The sequence below is a fragment of the Brassica napus genome, chromosome A3 (assembly GCF_020379485.1).
Source record: "Brassica napus cultivar Da-Ae chromosome A3, Da-Ae, whole genome shotgun sequence".
Classification (NCBI taxonomy): domain Eukaryota; kingdom Viridiplantae; phylum Streptophyta; class Magnoliopsida; order Brassicales; family Brassicaceae; genus Brassica; species Brassica napus.
In genome coordinates, this window is record NC_063436.1 from 34,238,559 (window position 1) to 34,254,188 (window position 15,630).

The 15,630-nt window shown below is 43.1% G+C and overlaps 1 non-coding gene across 1 annotated transcript; it reads right to left on the minus strand.

Moving 5' to 3' along the window:
• Nucleotides 1-7,672: 7,672 nt before the first annotated feature.
• Nucleotides 7,673-7,778, minus strand: LOC125607748. The gene has a single exon (XR_007338818.1). It is a non-coding gene; the product is annotated as a small nucleolar RNA R71 (small nucleolar RNA).
• Nucleotides 7,779-15,630: the final 7,852 nt, after the last annotated feature.

The following is a 15,630-nucleotide window of genomic DNA, read 5'->3' on the forward strand; positions in this document are numbered from 1 at the left end:
GGCCAACTCTTCACAAAGCACCATGAAGGAAAACACTTGTTCCCATGGACAAATTTACACGACACCTCAGTCATAATTCCTCGATCGCAAACAAAACTATTAGCATCCGAACAGGAACAACAATTTTTGGCTGCGAACATTCTTAGTCAAACCAGAATGTTTCTCAAACACAGGGCTAATACTAAACCCTCGCAACATCGCGAAATATCTTCAAAGCCCGCGAACATTTCAAGCACGAAACGTGGCATACGAAAGAATAACAAATCTTCAGCATCGCGAGACGTCGCGGACGCCTGAAGATTAGTTCTTCGACGAAATTTCCTTCCTCGATAAAAACACCTTCATGGAAGACCAGACAGTCATACGCACTAACATCTTCTCAAAACATATTCTTCGCGAAGACTCAAAATAGTAATTTTTACCATTAAGTTTGTTGCTGATCACAACAAACTCTTAACGTCCTAAACAGACTTAGCCATCTCGTAGAAGATGACTCTCTTACATCCGACACAAGGATAATAGCGCTATAAAAGAAATCCGAAATTTTGGTCCAGCACTTCCGGTCTCCGGAGAGATGCTCGATTCCAACCATACAAGTCGTATAAGCCGAGAACCTATCGCGGACTTTAAATCGGTATGGAATCAGGATGAAACTGAAACGGGATACGTAAGTCGAATTAGTCATCGCACCCTCTAAAACCAGGAGTAAACCTAGGTCTTGCCCTAAACCCAGCGCACTGGTCTCTAACATCTCTAGGCATAGTATCAAACACCCTGATACGAGATCCCAAAATTTGTCTCTTTGCCAATATTCGAACGTCTTCAGAAAATCCCGCAAGTTTACACACTGCGGAAAACTCTCGAAACAGATTATGGATATGGCAATTCACACAGAGTTAGATTACGAGACGACAACTCGTAGTCTTCCCTCTACACCCATACAAAATGCCATCGGCAGCAACACGCCTTATAACCGCTACATAAAAACTAGACCATAAAGGTCCTACTGGAAAACTAGTCATAAGAACCTTAACTCCAAGATGAACTACGAAAGGCTTGATCCCTTCAACAAGGGTACGTAGGCAGCCGTCATAAGGCGCAGCCCCAATCTTATCGCGTTTTCTACTTTTAGGAGAGCGAGAAGATCACTTACCACAGACCTTTTCAACCATTAATTCCGCCTAACTCACCTACCTTGCCTAACTTGCCAAGCCACTCGCTAGAACCTCACGCTAGAAGCTCATGATTCTAACGAGCTGGGGGGCTAACTGTTGGGGTCAAAATCGGTCACGACGGAATCAATGTCTGAAAGTCCGTAAAAATCAGCATAACCGTTTTTACGAAAAGTAATCTTCGTAAAGAAATCTTTACGAAGAGCCTTGCAGTAAAATATCGTCCAAATCTCAATCGAACCACTAAATACCGATTGTCCGAAGGCAACGGACATGTATCCAAATCGGCCGCGGACAAGCTCGAGTATGGAAATCAGACCGCGGACAAGCCAAGCTCGATCGATACGCGGCAACCAAGCATGCACACAGCTCGGTCGCTACGTAGCGACCGAGCTTGGCTCGAGCTCGGTCGCTACGTAGCGACCGAGCGATCGTCCCGCTCGGTCGCTACGTAGCGACTGAGCTCAGCCAAGCTCGGTCGCTACGTAGCGACCGAGCTCGAGCCAAAGCTCGGTCGCTACGTAGCGACCGAGCTCGAGCCAAAGCTCGGTCGCTACGTAGCGACCGAGCGGGAAGCTCGGTCGCTACGTAGCAGTCGTCCCGCTCGGTCGCTACGTAGCGACCGAGCTCAGCCAAGCTCGGTCGCTACGTAGCGACGGAGCGCTCGTCCCGCTCGGTCGCTAAGAAGCGACCGGGCTCGAGCCAAAGTTCGGTCGCTGTGTAGCGATTGAACCTTTCCGAACGTCAATACGACACCAGTTCTTGCATTCTCGTCAAAACCTTCGAATGCTATCTCCCGAAGACCGTAGCAAGCTCAGTCCATGTTTCCCGCCATTCTAATTCATCGATCAAACTTCGCGGATTAGAAACCGCGGAAAACTCGTAGTAAACGTGTCGAGTCGGAAGACGGCCCAAAGGGACCTAAAACACGACTCGAGGCCCATCCTACGATTTTCCTAATCAAAAGCCCGTAAACCACAGCCTGGTTTACGCTTGGTCTACAAGGAAGGATAAATGTCAAGTTTCCGCGGATAAATACGGAAGTTTTGAAGATAATTGTGAAGATCGGGAAAATGGAATATCTCCATTTTTATGCTATGACGGCTTAAGGGCAGAAGAGTAAAAGCGTAAACCGACCTTGGAGCTAGTATATAAGGAGTCCTAGGCGAGGAGCAAGAGCGAGAACTTTTTAGATTCGGAATTCTCTGCACTTAGAAACTTTAGGCTTATTCTCGACAAGTTCGGTTTCTATGACTGGCACTCAATTACTAGACGAACTCGCCCAGGCTGTTCGATCTCTTGTCCAGCTCTATCAATTGAACTACGTTCGGCTTGATCCTCGAAAGGGGTACGTAGGCAGCCTTTAACAAGGTTCAGTCCGAAATCAATCTAAGCCTTTTAGATATCTTTTTCGTCCTTTGTTATCGAGCAGCGACTCAACTAGGATTAGGGTTTTATGTTGCTAGAACTAGGTAACTCGCTGACGGCCCCTGCGGCCAAAGCCTTTGTATTCTCTTGTAATGATCGCAACGCTCTTACGCGGACTCGAAATAAGATCTACTGTTTTCTCTAAACTCGTTTGTTATCTTTTCATGATTTCCGCATATATTCGATCACTTGTCGTTGGCTCTCGCAGAGATCCGGGACCTCTGGGAAATTAGGGTTTTCCTAGTTTCCTTATTTAAACGGAAATCGACAGTGCGAATTTCGGTTCCCACACCCGTGTGGTTTACACCACCTCGTTGTGATTTTGGTGCTGAGTTATGAGCTGGGAATCACCCTTGATGCTGATCATCTCGAGGCTTGGGTCAAGCCCCGATTGTCTCGTTCACTTATCGTCCAAGTGAGGCCTCGTACGAACATGGCGATTATTTCAGGGTTCGTTCCGAAATACCATTTTTGGAAAGAGCATTTTTTCTTCGTCCGTGTTAGCGACGCCTCGGTGGAAGCGAGCACCATCCCCATATTTAGAACTTGATGGGGGGACAAAGGGTATTCCAAATGTCCGTTATCTCTGATTTTGATGATATCTGATTTTTATGTTTTCTTTCTCTCTCTTTTTTTTAGTGTATGCCGCTTTTTATCGGGTTCCCGAGGGATTGCTTACTGTTCGGGAATTATTGAAAAATCACCGGGAAATTGAATAAATATCATATGAATAAGTTATCCCACTTTCAAATCAGGTGATCCATGTTTTCCTTTTTGGGAATGTGACAACTTCTTCGTCATTCTAATCAAACTAGGGATAACCACGATGTGAGAAGCTTGATTCGGATACAGCAACTAGTAGAGAATCACCAAGAATTTGAATAAATATCATATGAGTTAAGATGAAGAACTTATCCCACTTTCAAATCAGGTGATCCTAGTTTTCCTGTTTGGGAATATGACAACTTCTTCGTTATTCTATTCAAACCAGGATGCATCCATGAAGGATACGAGCTTGTACCCAGTCGTCGCTTCGACCAAGTGATTGATGTGTTGACAGTGGGTAGCTATCCTTTGGACATGCCTTATTGAGATTGGTAAAATCGACGCACACTCGCCACTTTCTTTTTGACAACGACTAGGTTAGCGAGCCAGAAAGGATACCTCACCTCTGTTATGGATCCGACTTTGAGGAGTTTTTTTGTAACCGCACCAGCGCGTTCTGGTCCCAAATTTTGTGTTTTTTTTTTGACAGGTTTGAAAGTTGGGTCAACGTTGAGCTCGTGACATGTAATCTTGATGCCGTTCCCTGGCATGTCCTTTGCGGCCCATGCGAACCTGTGCAAGTTCTTTTTCTGACAAGCTATGAGCTCGATTTTAAGAGACTCGCTCAAGTTTGCGCCGATTTCAATGCAGCGGTCTGGGAATGCTTCGTCTAAGCATACCGAGACAACATGCTCGTAGGCCGGCTCGTGTTTTCCTTCAAAAGCTTCGGCTGCGCGTGACTGCCAAAAGATTTCAGTCTCATCTTGTTCTAGGGCGTTGTCAACGGCAAACGATTTCTTTTTCTTTTTACGCGGAACCTCCGTCGATGGCTTTTTTCGTTTTTAATTTGGCAGCGAAGCAGACTTGCGAGATTCTCCGATCTCCCCAGATGGTCTCAATTCCAAGAGGGGTTGGGAATTTGAGACACATGTGGTATGTTGACTGGACCGCTTGCGTTGAATTCAGCCATGGAGTTCCTACGATCGCGTTATACGACGTGGGTTGATCGATGACCAAGAACTCTACGATTTTTGTCATGCTGCCGACTTTAACCGAGAGGTTGATTGTGCCGAGAGTAATGGTAGCTTCCTCCGAGAATCCTACTACCGGGTTTGGATGTTCCATGACTTTGGATGTATTAATTTCCATTATTTCGAGGGTGTTTCTGAAGATGATATTAGCCGAGATTCCGATGTCGACCAATATCCTTGCGACATCGATGTCGACCAATATTCTGGATTGTCAGCTCGATGAGAAGGAGAACGTTGAGAGGTTTGACCGGATTGGTCATTGCTCTTTCCTTGAAGGAGATGACATCGCTGCCTGTTTGATTAGGCATATCGTGTCTCAGTCGTTCGGTGATTTTTGAGTTAGAGAATATGATCCCCCTTCTTCTAGCGCCAAACTGTGGTACCCAACATTCGCATTGTCAGTTTTCCGTAAAATAAGGAAAGTCAAGTCAACTCGACTTTTCCAGAGATCCCCGATTATCTGTGAAAACACACGAAACGAAAGAGACAAAGATAACAGAATATCAAAAGTAAGTTGCATAGAGGCGTATTATTGATTGATAAGAACAAAGTTACACGGTTTCCGAAAGCTAAGACGGACAGAATTTTGCTAACCAAGTCAGTCTCAGAACAAAGACGAAAAGAGTCCAAGTAAAATCAAGTCGTCTAAATTCTAAGTTTTCCTATGCTAGCAGAGTTTTTCTAGGTCTAAAATTTTTTTCGCCTTGCGCCTTTAGTTTTGGCTCCCCTTATATATGCCTTTTGGACCGGTTCCCGTTTCCCTTTTTTCCCCTACGTCGAGTTTTTCGCTTCGCAGAAATATTCCTTTTCTTCTCGATCTTCATCATTATCTTGGAAACTTGACATTTATCTTCTGATGTCACGAGATTTATCTTCTTCTGCGAGTAAAGATACACCGTCATAGCATTGATGGGCTCAATTTCTTATGGAATCTTAAGTGGGCCTTTAGCCGTGTTCTAGGCCTCTTTGGGCCGTTTTTCGACTTAAACGTTTTTATGATTTCTTCGAAAGAAGATTTCTTGATACTACGTCGATTTCACGAGGAAGTTGACACTTCTCGTATAGTTTAGACAATTGTGGTGTTAAGTTAATCATTGTCGTTTATACGATAACCATGAACTTTGATCTACCTTGGATTTGACCAATTTTTATCCATGGTATATAAGTATTTTGCTATATATATATCTATGTTTTCTACTCTTCTAGGTATGTTTTCAGGTTCAGGTGCATTTCGGAGTAAAGCTATGACTTTGGAGCATTTTGGAGCTTAAAGGACATTTCACCCGAGCTGACCACTTAGAGGTCGACGAGAGGAAGAATAATCGATCGATGCTCATCAGTGCTGACGATCGATATCAGGAAATGCCTCGACAGATGAAGATTAATATCGATCGATGTACCCAAGTACCGTCGATCGATGTCGAGACACCAGATGCGACATTTTGGATTCAGCAGACTTAAAAACCAAGGCCAAGCCAAATTACCAAAATGCCTAGTGTTTTTAACGGCAGAAGAACATAGCTTTTTCTAGACCTAGTTTTGTTACAAGTTTCATTTGGGAGAGAAGATCACTTGTGATTGGAACTCCTTGTTTTTATTTCTTTTCATCTATTCTATGAGTTTCTATTTATCTATTGATATGAATTGCTTTGCTATGTCTGAGTAGTTCAACTGTTAGATCCAGGGTTCAGATAGGTTTGTGGGATTAGCCCCAAACTATAGATGTGCCTTGTTGTGATATTCATGATAGATTTGTATTCATTGCTGGTTTTAGCCTAGCTAACTAGAATTTGATCATAGGATTGCATATTCAAGCACCCTTGTTATCCCATCCTGACATCTATCTATCATATTAGGATTGCTAGAGAGGGCTAACCGCCAATTTGGAATCTTAGTAGAGCATTTCATACTCGCGCATAGGCCTGGCTAGAGCTCGTCGATCGATGTCCTCAACTGACAATCGATCGATGTTGACAAAGGTGTATCGGTCGACGTCTTAATAGACTATCGATCGACACTCTCTTGTGTATGCATACTAACCGGTGAGACACGAGATCTAGTCTGTTAACCAGTGGTACATGCGACAGCTGATCACTGAGTTAAGCGAATGAGCTCTAATATATCATGCATGCAACAATTAGGCATCTATAGGTATTATAATCTCCAACACCTGAATAGTGGCCCTGCATCTAATATCATTTCCAACCAAGTTACATTTATATTTACTCGCTTGATACTATTGCTATTCCATTTAAACATTTACAACCTTTAGAATTAATAAACACTAGATTTAATTGTTCCCTAGCTCCTTGTGGATTCGATCCCTAAGTACTACATCTGAACCTCTTTTGATGAGAGTAACACTCCTTAGGGTAATTTGAGTGGTATCAAATTTGGCGCCGTTGCCGGGGAGCTTTGATCGCCATTAGATTTAGTTTTATTAATTCTTTTTCTTTTCTTTACCCCCTTTCTAATAATATTTTTCTTGTCTTTTCAGATGCATGCCCAGCGGTACCAGAAGCAACAAGGAGAAAGACTTGTTTTTCTCAGACGATCCTGCTCATTTGGAACGCACCATCCGTAGAGGTCAACGTTCCACATCGCTCGACGCAACCACTTCGTCGTCGATCGATACGCACAACCAACCGTCGACCGATACCAGACCATCATCGTCGATCGATCTCAATCGTTCGACAACGATCGAAACTACACCGCGTACGTCGATCAATACTGTGTCGTCAAAAATGGTAAACATTATTATTCTAACTCAGGACGAGAACGGAAACCTGTATGACCAGGCCGGTCATCTGCGTAATGCAACATGTCAGAAAATAGATGCTCAGGGAACTGTAATCCCTGATGCTGATGCTACAAGAGCTGCTCAACCTGTAGATGAGGACGCTCGATCGAAACCACTGGCCGACTACAATCGCCCAGATGAGTACTGTTCCAACAGATCAGCTATTTGACTTCCGGAGATCCAGAAGTAGAATTTCGAGCTGAAGCCTCAATACTACACTCTCGTGTCGCAGATACCCTACTCTGGGTTACCGCACGAGCATCCTATGGACCATTTGGAACGGTTCGAGGATCTAATCGCTGCTATTCGGATGGAAGGAGTCCCCGAAGATTACCTGCTGTGCAAGCTCTTCAGATACACGCTGAATGGAGAAGCGATGCACTGGCTTAGGCAGCAACCCACAAGATCTTTAACATCCTGGAGCGACATCAAGAATGCTTTCTTACGAAACTTCTTCGATGAGGCGCGCGCTGAAGAACTTCGGAACAAAATTTCCACATTCTCGCAGAAGGCTGGAGAGTCCTTCAAAGATGCGTGGATTAGATTTAGGTTTTTCCAGCGAGACTGTCCACACCACGGATTTAACGAAGTGCAGCTGCTAAGCACTTTCTTCCGAGGTCTCGCCTTACAGTATCAAATGGCCCTTGATACGGCGAGTGAAGGAAACTTCACTACTTGGAATCCGTTAGAAGCTGTGAGACTTATCGAAAACCTTGCTAACAGCAGCAGCACCAAAAACACTGACTCTGAACGGAAGAAGTCTGTAGCCTCTATCGGGAAGGAACAGATGGACGAAGTAAGAGCTAAGTTAGATGTGGTGCACGAGCTTCTTAGGAAGCAAGTCTGTTCAGCTGAAGGAGAAGTAGCAGATACGGAAGGAGAAGAAAACGTGAATTACATCGGAGGTACCGGATTCCAGAAATTTGGAAACCAGGGCGGAAACAGAAACTTCTTTGAAAATGGTCAAAGAAATAACCAAAATTCACAATTTCAAAAACCCTTCAACAACAGCAAGAGCTATTCGAACTCTTACTACCAAAATCCACCACTCCAGACACAGGAAAGCAAGATCGAAGAGATGCTTGATCGAGTACTGCTGGGACAACAACAAATCACTGTGGATTTCAACAGTAAGATAGACTCTGCCTACAACAATCTGAACACCAAAATCGAGACCTTAGGGACTCAGGTGAGAAAACTTGAAACCCAAGTAATTCAGACAGGCGAGACTATAAAGAGGCAAGAAGCTTTCGCTAGAGAGGCAGGAGCCGACAAAGGAAAACACCACGTAAATGCCATCATAGATGATGATTTTTGGCAAGTGGTGAGAAATGAAAAGCTTGAGGAAGGAGATTTCAAAATCAAAAGCTCCATGAGTCTCGGCGGATCCCAATGGTGTCGACCGATGTCGATGAACTCGCATCGATCGACAGACCATGATGAAGATCGATGGACGGATTACTCCAGTCATCGATCGACGTCGTCTGCCAAATCGACTGAATGCAATGCGGTTCGAATTCTAACTCATGAAGAATTCGCAGCTAAGCATCCTCACCCACCCTCCCCTTTCTATGATAAAATCGATCGATCGGTTGAGCCAACCATCGATCGACAGAGTGAGTCCGACGTCGATCGTCACAACACACCTCCCATCGATCGACAGGCACCTCTGACATACCGAGTGCGGTTACCCTCAATCGATAATGATTACATCAACGCACTCAGACCACCACCTAAACCATTAGCAAACCCACCCGAACCAAAACCCAACCCTTTAAATAGTTCACCAGAATCTGTTCAAGAAGAACAAGAATCTGAAGGGAGAAGGTTAAGGAAAGAAAGGAGAAGATTCCTAAAAACCTTAAGAGGGAAGCTAACGATAAGGAGATGGATGGTTTCACTAAACGAGTCCTCAGAATCCCAATCGAAAAACCTTTTGATGAAGCTTACTTCACACACCGGTTGTGGATGTTCTTCAGAGAAACAAAGGTAACCGAGGAGGACATTAGGAGAATGTTTCATCAAGTCAGAGAGAAGATGAAACACAGGATCACATTGACGAAGAAGAGTGATCCTGGGAAGTTTGCAATACCATGCGTAGTCAAGGGTGTTGAATTTCCCCATTCAATGTGTGACACAGGAGCATCAGTTAGTATCCTCCCTAGGATCATGGCAGACCAGCTTGGTTTGACCATCGAACCCTCAACAGAATCCTTCACCTTCGTGGATCTTTCAGAAAAACGATCAGGAGGTATCATAAGAGATCTGGAGGTACAGATTGGTAATGCCCTTGTCCCTGTCGACTTTCATGTCCTAGACATCGAGCTTAACTGGAACTCTTCACTTCTGCTTGGAAGATCTTTCCTAGCTACAGTAGGAGCCGTATGTGACATGAACAAAAACAAATTGTGTCTAACGCTCATAGACCCAAACATCCACTACGACCCCATCCGACCTAAGAGAAAGGTCATTAATTCTGTGGATTATGGGAAAGAACTCGGCTTCATTGGCGTATGCCATTGTGGAGCAGAGTATGAATCGGAGTACAAACCACAGTACTCGGAATCGATTGACACCCTAACCTTTCCATCGATCGATTCCAATGTGTCAATGGTGACCGATGACCGCAACAACACATCACTCAACGTAATGCACCCAGTTGACCATTTCGCTTCACCAAAACATTGTTACCAACATTTTGCCTTCCAACCTCCAAGCGAGAGAGGACATGATGATTATTCCATAGGCAGTTGGGCAGACAGTGGTTTCCATGAAAGTTTTGCAGTTGACACTGTAATTACTTCACCTAATGAGGAACATACCGAGGAATACGATGAGGATTACTGGAAAGAACGTGCAATAGAAATGTCTTTGCAGGATGAAAGACTTGAAACACATAAGTTCACCAACACGTTTCCAACATCGTTCGACGCTGTGCACTCCACATCGGTCGATACCCACCCTCGTCCAGCAAAACAACCGCTCACATCGATCGACACCCCGAAAGGAACATCGATCGATATTCGCGCCGCAGCGAAAATCCAGGAGCAGGAGAATATTCCCTCCCCAACTAGGTTTATAGATACCTATATAAATCGTTTTGCACCTCCGAAACCACCTACACACATCAGAGCAAACACACAAGCAAAAAAGATGAACACTCTTCCTTCTACATCAACAGAAAAATCCATGAAGAGCAATCATCTCAAGAACAAAAGTTCTGCAGAAATTACACTGCCATCGATCGATGTAACTCTATCTACATTGATCGATACTACTCTAAACCCTAATCTTTCTATTTCTAAATTATATGATTATGCAAACATTGATTACGGTTTTCTAACACCTGATGAATTTGGTATTTTCAGGGACCTAGATGGCAACACACGTGCAATGGATGGAAGGATTTTACAAGTGTCCAGAGAGGACATAGCAGATATCCTTCAAGTAGCCGATGGACCTGAAAATCTATTCTCACAGCAACGTGGCACTCCAGACGTCATTCAAACAGATCCTAACAACCACGAAGGAGTCGCCACAACAGAGATCAACCCAGATCTATCACGCCAACCAAAAGGGCAAGCATCGATCGACAGGGTAACACCAACGTCGATCGATAGGGATGAACCGACATCGATTGATAAACGGTATGAATGTGGGAACCGCGCTTTCGACATGTACGGAGCCAGAAAGTTCACTTTGGAACAAAGGGACGAGTATGGAGTCTACAGAGATGAGCGTGGACACGCAAGAGGCGTAGCTGGTGAGATGATACCTGTCACAAAGGACAACATCAGGAAAATACTAGAAAAAGCATCTCTTTTTGAAGAGAGCCACATCTGTCTTCCAGAACATGCCACTTCCTTCACACTCACAAGACTGGCACCAGAACTCTACACCAAAGAAGAAATCGATGAAATGGTGTTTGGTAATTGTGGAGCTCAGGAGAAACTGGGAGAGGAGCTCAAAACATTGGTAAAAGATACACATCAGCCTTTGGATAGAGGCTACAATGAACTTTTCAGATGTATGGCAGAAATGAGGACAGAAATTGAGAGTTTACGTCAGCAACTTGAGAAGGAAGCTACGACCTCAGCATCGATCGACGCACCACGTGCAACATCGATCGACGTCAGTCTTCCTACAGCTCAGATCCCTGCAGAACCGCAATGTTCAACACAACACAGGGATGAATGGGAAGTCTCATACATCGACACAAGGATAAACGACGTTTACTGCCCTCTCAACAACAACGTGGACTGGCTAAGCACTAAAATCGAGCTACTACAGCAAGATCTGGACACCATTCGCAAGAAGGACCAACAACCAGCCACATCGATCGACATGTGTACCTTCACATCGCTCGACGCCAAAGTCTCAGCCATGAATGAGAGGCTGAGGACTTACGAGGATATGCATGACCGTTTTATATCACCAGTCATGATAGATTTAAACAAATTGTCTAGTCAATTACTTCATGCCCAAAAGGATATTGAGAACATTACTAATCAAAGTTTTTTGCAGGCAAAATCAGCATCGATCGACTGGCTACGAGGGCCTTGGATCGATGGCAAGAAACCTGTGGAGTTACTTCCTTACACAGCAGCAGAGGTTGACAAGATCTACATTGCTCTAGACACCATGGAGGAACGACTTGACAAACGCTGAGATGACATCTACTTTCCATTCGACAACAAAATCAGTGGACTAGACAACCACGCAGAATGGCTACAGAAAGAAGTCAAAGCCATTCAGAGGCAACTCGCAGGCCAACATCAGATATCAGCATCGATCGACAGGACGCTGGCAAAATCGATCGATGGTAACTCGCCGAGATCGACCAACGAACACATTATCACATCGATCGACGCCGAGTCAACACCAATCGGCGAGCAGCTGATACACAAGACGGTAGAGTCAATGCAAAAGGAACTGACATAACTTTCAGCATACGTCTATGACAACATAGGCTGGCACCAGGTCAGCATTGACAACATTCAAGAAAGGCTACATAACATCTCCAAAGTACTTGAGAAGATGGATGACAAATGGACAAGAAATGATGAGGCCACAAGAAGTTTCATTGCATCTTGGTCCAGAATGCGCAGAGATGACGTGGATGCTTGCTTTCCAACAAGCAGCTGCTTCTCCACCCAATAGCCAATCACTACCACAGTCAAGCTAAATGACTATAACCAAGCGCTGAGTGGGAGGCAACCCACTATTAGGTATTTTACTTTGGTTTTATTAGCTAGCATTTAATTTCTTTCGTTTTATTTCTTTCAGATTTAGGAGACCCAAGTAGGAGGACCTGAATATCGACCGACGACGAGACGTCGACATCGTTCGATATAGGCAACCACACGACGATCGATGTAACACGTACCCATCGATCGATATCTAATCCGGTCAGATGTATCTTCCATATTTGTTACATTTCGTACATCATAAACTATTCATCATAACTCCGGTTGAGTTACACTAGGACAGTGTAATTTAAGTCTGGGGGGAGATTTACTGATATAATTTATTTTATTCTTATGTAAAAAGGAATTTCAAATAAATTATGCTTAGCTATTGAAAATAGGGACTATGATCCTATATTGATTTAAACATGAATATCTAACAAATCTTTAGCACCATTTTAGATTTACTGATTGCAGATAGCACTAAAGATGCTAAAGCGGATCAACCTATCAACTACACACTTACCTTGAACCGTATGAAGTAACCAAAGCTGATTTCCAACACTAAACCTGACATAACCGCTTGTCTTGGGGCTTGGTATACATGGGATTGGATTCTTCAGACAGGTCTGGAAGGTAACGCCTGGTTTAGATTATTTATCACATTTTCTCTCTCTAAATTTCGACCCTAGATTAGTTAGTGAGTATTTTTAAAAAAATAATAATAATAAAAAATTAAAAAATATATAAATAAGATCTATTGTTTAATTAGGATGAGTCTGAACAGGACTTGGTGGCTAAAACCATTAAGGCTTGATTCATAAAGACTCAAATAAAAGAGTTCGAAACGGGACTTGGAGGCGGCAATCTTCAAGGCTCGCTTTCGCAAAGAACTCTTGGATATAGGTCAAAAAGAAGTGAACAGAACTTGGTGGCAACCACCATTAAGTTTTGACTCATGGAAGCCTGTCCAATCTTGGTCACTGATCCTGCAATGGAAGCAGACTTTGACTCAAGAGAGAAATTTAGAGAGAGAGAAACTAGGAACTAACTTTTACATGCAGCTCCAGATACCTGTCTGAAATCCTTGCATCCTGTGATCGATACTCCCAAGGTAAAGCATTCACTTTATATTTATGCTAAGAAATGAAATCAGTAGAGGGGATGTCAGACGTGAATTGATGAGTTGTGTTATGTTAGAAATGGTTGCTAAGCTAGGATATTGCATAGTGTGCTTTTGTGATTAGGACTTTTTAAATGTGGTTGCAAAATTGTTGAGGAAAGATTTCTATGTTTTAAAATCTTAAATCCCTAAATATTTTCAAACCTCTTTCAGAGAGACTGCCTGTATGTTTTGCTTGAGGACAAGCAAAAGGGTAAGTCTGGGGGAGTTGATATACCTTGGATTTAACCCATTTTTATCCATGGTATATAAGTATTTTACTATATATATATCTATGTTTTCTACTCTTCTAGGTATGTTTTCAGGTTCAGGTGCATTTCGGAGTAAAGCTATGACTTTGGAGCATTTTGTAGCTTAAAGGACATTTCACCCGAGCTGACCACTTAGAGGTCGACGAGAGGAAGAATAATCGATTGATGCGCATCAGTGCTGACGATCGATATCAGGAAATGCCTCGACAGATGAAGATTAATATCGATCGATGTACACAAGTACCGTCGATCGATGTCGAGACACCAGACGCGACATTTTGGATTCAGCAGACTTAAAAACCAAGGCCAAGCCAAATTTCCAAAATGCCCTGACGAGTTTTTAACCTAGTAGAATATATACTACCTAGTGTTTTTGACGGCAGAAGAACAAAGTTTTTTCTAGACCTAGTTTTGTTACAAGTTTCATTTGGGAGAGAAGATCACTTGTGATTAGAACTCCTTGTTTCTATTTCTTTTCATCTATAATATGAGTTTCTATTTATCTATTGATATGAATTGCTTTGCTATGTCTGAGTAGTTCAACTGTTAGATCCAGGGTTCATATAGGTTTGTTGGATTAGCCCCAAACTATAGATCTGCCTTGTTGTGATATTCATGATAGATTTGTATTCATTGCCGGTTTTAGCCTAGCTAACTAGAACTTGATCATAGGATTGCATATTCAAGCACCCTTGTTATCCCATCCTGACATATATCTATCATATGAGGATTGCTAGAGAAGGCTAACCGCCAATTTAGAATCTTAGTAGAGCATTTCATACTCGCGCATAGACCTGGCTAGAACCCGTCGATCGATGTCCTCAACTGACAATCGATCGATGTTGGCAAAGGTGTATCGGTCGACGTCTTAATAGACTATCGATCGACACTCTCTTGTGTCTGCATACTAACCGGTGAGACACGAGATCTAGTCTGTTAACCAGTGGTACATGCGACAACTGATCACTGAGTTAAGCAAATGAGCTCTAATATATCATGCATGCAACAGTTAGGCATCTATAGGTATTATAATCTCCAACACCTGAATAGTGGCCCTGCATCTAATATCATTTCCAACCAAATTACATTTATATTTACTCGCTTGTTACTATTACTATTCTATTTAAACATTTACAACCTTTAGAATTAATAAACACTAGATTTAATTGTTCCCGAGCTCCTTGTGGATTAGATCCCTAAGTACTACATATGAACCTCTTTTGATGAGAGTAACACTCCTTAGGGTAATTTGAGTGGTATCAAACTTCATTTGGGAAAACGAGTCTTCGCGGTTCTTATTGTAAAGCTCCAATGGTAACTACGATCGAGCTGAAACGAGGGACTGATCCGTCAAGGTTAAACGGAAGGCATAAGGTCCGGTTCACGTCACCTTATGGTGAGTCGGGAGGAGTTGGACGGTGTGCTCGGTCCAACTCGCCCGTTCGGCAAATTGGACTGCTTGTTTGGTTCTGTGACCTGTTTCTCTCGAGTCTTTTGCTCGGGAACTTTTGTCGAGAGTGTGTGTCAGGAAAGCTTATGTGCAGAAACACAATTTTTAAACCTTGATTTCGAGATAACCATTTTTGACCCCAACAACGTGACTGCTCTTACTATTGTTTTGTATCAGTGTTCCCATAGTTGCTTACAATGTGTGCTTCAGAGGGTGCAGGCAGGAAAAATAAGCACTTGGTCATCAAGAATGAGAAGTATTTTTCTGGTTGCATAGAATTTGTTTTACTTCACCTAAATGGCTATATTCCTCGTACCATTTTTGTTGAAACCTTTGATAGGAACTCCCCTTGTAAACACAGCTT